Raw genomic sequence first — 6000 nt, forward strand, 5'->3', positions numbered from 1 at the left:
GCCACAGCAGAACCACTAACTTGTGTTTTATATTATATAAAATATTTTACATTTATTATACACATACGAACACGCGCACACACACACACACTTATACACTATGGCCAATTTAGTTCATCCAATTCCCCTATAGTGCATGTGTTCAGACTGTGGGGGAAATCAGAACACCTGGAGGAAACCCACAGCATTTGTCAGTTGATAATGTTTCTGTAATGTTAATGTAGATTTTATAAATCTTAGTTAGTTTTTTTTAGTTCAAAAATTAAAAGAGAAAGTAAAATTGTTTGTGTGAATTTTTATTATTATTATTATTATTATTATGTTTTCAGTTGACTTGATTAGAGAATACATAAAAAAATAACTCTCAAAACAGCCGCTAAATTAATAATTATAACTGATATGCCTTTTCTATTTTACATTACATGATTGTTTGTTTTCTGTGTAATTTCCTTTGTCTTAGTCTTTTTTTTTATTAGGGTTCGCCACAGCAGAATGAACCGCCAACTATTCCGCCACGTTTTAAACATTGGATGCCCCTTCAGCTGCAACTCATTTCTGGGAAACATCCATACACACACACACACACACACACACACACACAGGCCAATTTAGTTCATCCAATTCCCCTATAGCGCATGTGTTTGGACTGTGGGGGAAACCGGAGCACCCGGACTAAACCCTTGGCATTTTATAGATTTATAAGATTTTATAAATCTTCGTTAGTTTTTTAGTTAAAAAATTGAAAAAGAAAGTGAAACTGTGTGTATGAGTTTTGTTTTTTATTAGTAGTCTGTTTTCAGTTGACTTGATTACAGGAATCATAAAAAACACTCAAAACAGCCACAACATTTATAATAATAACTAATATTCCTTTTCTGTTTTACATTACATGATTTTTTCCAACGTAAATAGAGATTTTCTAAATCTTAGTTTGTTGTTTAGTTAAAAAACATGAATGTCTGTGCGCGCGCGTGCGTGTGTGTGCATGTCCGTGCGTGTGCGTGTGTGTGTTTGTGTGTGTGTGTGAGTGTGTGTGTGTGTGTGTGTGTGTGTTTTTGTGTGTGTGAGTGAGATAGGAGCAATGCTCTGGATAAAGTGGGCCAGTTTATTGAGGCCAGTGAATCTCCCTCTGGGCTTTTCTACATCACTGTCACTCTTTCAGCCTCAAAGTGTCACTTTCCTCTGTTTCTGCTTCTGATTCACCTCGGCATGTATGCTCATCAATATCACTGCTTTTGCATTTCTTATACTATAATCATAGAAGTGTTTAAATCTGTGCGGTAGTTCATTTGCACACGCAAGATGATTTTGTTAAGTATAGAATGACCTGCAATTTTTCAGTAAAAGAAACTGCAGTTCCAGTTGTGTCCACTGGATGCAATAGCGCAATTGCAAACTGTTAATTTCATCCGAACCAGAAGCTTAAATAGTGTATGTGGAGCTAGTGTTTCTTCCCATACTTTAAAATTCCGGTGAAAGGTTAATGTGGCTGCGTCCGAAACCGCCTACTACTCAGTAGGTACTGCATTTGAATGTAAACGTACTACTCGGCCGTTAGTCAAGTACGTTCTATACAGTATGAATGTGAAAAGTATGAATGACATTCGAACGTACAACATCGGCCATTTTGACATAGTCACGTGACGTACCTGCGTCATTTGCGTCGCTTTATTCCCATTCATAAATTCGCTCACGGGGCATCATGGGATAGCGCAGCGTGCATGGGATGTGCACTCCAGAATCTCGCCAGAAGTAATAAGTCATCCGGGTACTTCTCGCATACTGATTTTCGAATTCTGGAGCTGCGTCCTAAATGGCACACTATACACTATGCACTCATGCACTATGTACTTATGCACTTACACACTCAACAGGATCGTATATGTATGTAGTGGCGTCCCAAATGGCACATCAATGTTTTTTACTAAGCGGAAATTCAAAGTTTCCCTGATGACGTTTGACGGTTGCCAAATCAGTGAAATAAACGACCGAATTATCAAATAATACCGGCCGTGAGTATTGCCGCATTCACCATCGGTAGGCGCTATACGCACTCTCGTAGGAGAATTTTGCGTTCAACATCCAAAATAAATAAAGTTAATCAACATGTGCGTCCGATAGCTCCGCCCCTTCCGCCACGTAAGCAAACCTGCGGTCATTGAGTGCGTGAAGTGTCCATCATTACACACTTCATTTTAGCGGCTGAATGAGTGCATCATCCGGGTAATTAAAGTGCACTTATTAATTTTAGAGTTTTCAGTGTGAACACACTACTTACACTATTTATACTACAAAATGGCGTAGAATAGTGCATAAGTATGCGATTTGGGACGCAGCTTAAAAATGGAATTCGGACGTACAACATCGGCCAATTTTCAAAGTCACGTGACATACCTACGTTAGTTGCGTCACTTTACTCCCATTCATGAATTCTCTATCGGGGCATTATGGGATAGCGCAGCGTGCATGGGATGCACACTCCAGAATCTCGCCGGAAGTAGTAAGTCATCCGGGTACTTCTCGTATATTGATTTTCGAATTCTATGAATTTGGACATACTACTCGGCTCGCATACTGATTTTAGCGTACTGTATAGTATGCGGTTTTGGACGGAGCCTGTGACTTTTTTTTTTTTTCCATTTTATGCGAATCCTTTTACAGCATCAATGTTGTAATAGAATTAAAATACAATCAATTAAATAGACTTTGGCATTCATTTAGTTGCTCAAGCGTAAAACGAGGCAAAAGCCTTTACTCGCATGCGCCCGTCAGAATTGGCTGGGTAGCGCCGACATGGTGGGGATAATGTAATTTAATGCAGTGCTTCTTGTACAATTTAAGACCTACTTTATATCGAATAACTCAAACAGTGGAGAGTGTAGCGTTGGTCACCAATTAACTACGCAAGTCGTTATAATCTGGTTTAACAGCGAACAGCTCTTTTATTGAACACCAGCACAAACACACTAGCCGGTAGATTGTTGTTTCACAGCAATTCCCAGAACTCCCCTCGTCTGCATGCATGCGCAGTACACATCAAAGTTGACTTTGACATTTCCATTACACATGACAGAGATCACCTGATTTTTAAAGAAAGCAGACCTTAAACGTGCTGATTTTCTAATGGTATTCAGTTCATCGGAAACGCTTTACCCAGGTTACTGACAAGTCCAGCATCAGTTTGACAGTCTTTTCAGAGAGAAAGACCACATCTATGCCCTGCCACACCACACTGAAGTGTTCTCATGAGAAAACGTAACTATTTTACATGTTGTCAGTAACTAAACTAGTGGCTAATTTTTACAAGGTCAGTCATACGAAAATGTATAATGTTAAAAAAGAAGCATGACATCCAACCACACGCCTCAACCCAACCGTCATTGGTGGATAAGTAAATCACTCTCAATTAGCGTGAGATCGTGTTTTCCTCAGGCTCCAGCTTTATGTTTATGTTGGTCGGATTAAAACAAAGAAAACAGTCTTAAGTTATTCTTTTTAAGTTAAATGCATCATGATTTTACCAATCTGGCCCACTTGGGAATAGATTGTTCTCCATGTGGCCCCTCGGCTAAAATCAGTTTGACACCCCTGCTCTATAGAAATGCTTGATCTAATATAATTAATTAATTGCTTGTTAAATTCTTATATGCAGTATCTATTAGCAATAGTCATTTCAACTTGCCATCAGCTTTAGGCAGAATTTCCCTCTCAGGTTGACTAATATAAGCCTATGTTGGTGAGTGACCCTGATCTGACCCCTGTATTGGAGATTTAGTAAGTGACCACTAGAGGTCGCTGTGACTCATGATTAAACCATTCAAGTTCACAGAGTCATAATTCATTCACTACACTCAAACAGTTTAAAAAGATACGTTGAAAGATTATAAATGTTTTAGTATATGCTCACACGCCAGGCCCAGTCCATATTTAGACTGCAAAATTTGGTGTTTATTGTTTTATTGATTTATTGGTTGCTTGCTAGATCTCAACAGAAAACAAAGTGGATCCAAATACACATAGCGCATTTCATTAATCCAAAAACTGTCTTATGATGTAGACTAATAAAAAAGATTGTCTAAATATATGACTATATATTATACACTCACCGGCCACTTTATTAGGTACACCTTACTAGTACTGGGTTGGACCCTCTTTTGCCTTCAGAACTGCCTTAATCCTTCGTGGCACAGATTCAACAAGGCACTGGAGATATTCCTCAGAGATTTTGCTCCATATTTACATGATAGCATCACGCAGTTGCTGCAGATTTGTCAGCTGCACATCAATGATGCGAATCTCCCGTTCCACCATATGCCAATAGTACTCTATTGGATTGAGCTCAGGTGACTTTGGAGGCCATTTGAGGTCAGGAAACTCATTGTCATGTGCAAGAAACTAGTCTGAGATGATTGATCATTAAGACATGGCATGTTATCCTGCTGGAAGTAGCCACCAGAAGATGGGTTGTTGCTAGATTGGATATGATTGCGGCCTGAAGTTAATGAGAATTATTTATATTACTCATTAATTTTCCCTTTTATTGTATTTTACAAACACCTAAACCCAACCCTCATAGTACTTTATGAATATTAATTATTGTTATACTGTCTTGTCTCTGTTTTTTTATCATGTGACCTTCCCCATGTGCTCCTTTGTTCTGTTTCCCGCCATTATCATTATGTTCATCTGTTTCACCTGTGTTCATCCCCTGTGTGTCATTATAGTCATCATGTCCTGTGTATTTATACCCCTTTAGCTGTGGCCACACTGGGCTTTTCCTCCCATACACTTCCATTCATATACACACGCGAATGCGTCAGACCGGAAACGCTGGGTCATGCGTTAAGTTTCGCAGGACGCTGCGGTGCAAAGTTCAAGCTTGGAGAACTCTGACCTTCGAAATCGCATCACTTGACTACGTGAGACCAATCGAGGATCAAAAAATGACCTCTCTGGACATAAATTTAAAACATGGAGCAATCGCTCGCTTTTAATGTCTAATAAGCTTGTTTAATCCCGCCCCTTTTCGCAGCGCCACACGACAGAATTTCGCACACATAAACCCTAGTGTGACCGTAGCTTCAGTTTGGTTTAGTCGTTGTCCGGTGTTCTTAGTTGTGCATTGTCCTCACCCTATCAATAGTATCTGGATGCAGCCTTTATGATGCAAGCTGAGATTGCATCACTCAGCGATGCAACGTCAGACACAATGCACTCAAATGGAGCGAGTGACGTCACAACAATACTCAGGTAGGCTGTGGCGTTGACATGATGCTCAATTTGTACTAATGAGCCCAAAGTGTGCCAAGAAAATCTCCCCCACACCATTACACCACCAGCCCGAACTGTTGATACAAGGCAGGATGGATCCATGCTTTCATGTTGTTGACGAAAAAATTCTGATCATACCATCTGAATGTGGCAGCAGAAATGGAGACTCATCAGAGCAGGCAACATTTCTCCAATCTTCTATTGTCCAGTTTTGGTGAGTCTGTGTGAATTGTAGCCTCAGTTTCCTGTTCTTAGCTGACAGGAGCGGCACTTGGTGTTGTCTTCTGCTGCTGTAGCCCATCCGCCTCAAGGTTGGACGTGTTGTGTGTTCAGAGATGCTCTTCTGCACACCTCGGACGTAAATAGTGGTTATTTGAGTTACTGTTGCCTTTCTATCAGCTGGAACCAGTCTGGCCATTCTCCTCTGACCTCTGACATCAACAAGGCATCTGTGCCCAGTGGTTGTTTGTTTCTACGCAGTTGCTAACGTGTTTTCTGTGCATTTATTCATTTGGTTGCTAGGGTATTATGGTTGATTGCCAGGCCGATGTCCCTTGGTTACTATTGAGTGGTTGTTTATGTGTTTCTATGCAGTTGCTAGGGTTGTGTGCTGTGTTGCAGAGCAGACACACTCGAGTATTTTTTTCAGTGATTTCTGCTGGTCTCTCAGCACTTTCCCAGGGTTCAGCTTGCTGTCTGGAGCTCTTAGGACATGACAAAAGCCAGGTC

General features: G+C 40.4%; 1 long non-coding RNA gene across 1 annotated transcript; it reads left to right on the plus strand.

Moving 5' to 3' along the window:
* The first annotated feature begins 174 nt into the window (after positions 1 to 174).
* Positions 175 to 4456, plus strand: LOC147842456 (uncharacterized). The gene is made up of 3 exons (XR_015500129.1): positions 175 to 975; positions 1029 to 2782; positions 2871 to 4456. It is a non-coding gene; the product is annotated as an uncharacterized LOC147842456 (long non-coding RNA).
* Positions 4457 to 6000: the final 1544 nt, after the last annotated feature.

Source organism: Danio rerio, chromosome 9 (genome assembly GCF_052040795.2).
Source record: "Danio rerio strain M-AB ecotype USA chromosome 9, GRCz13ab, whole genome shotgun sequence".
Classification (NCBI taxonomy): Eukaryota; Metazoa; Chordata; class Actinopteri; order Cypriniformes; family Danionidae; genus Danio; species Danio rerio.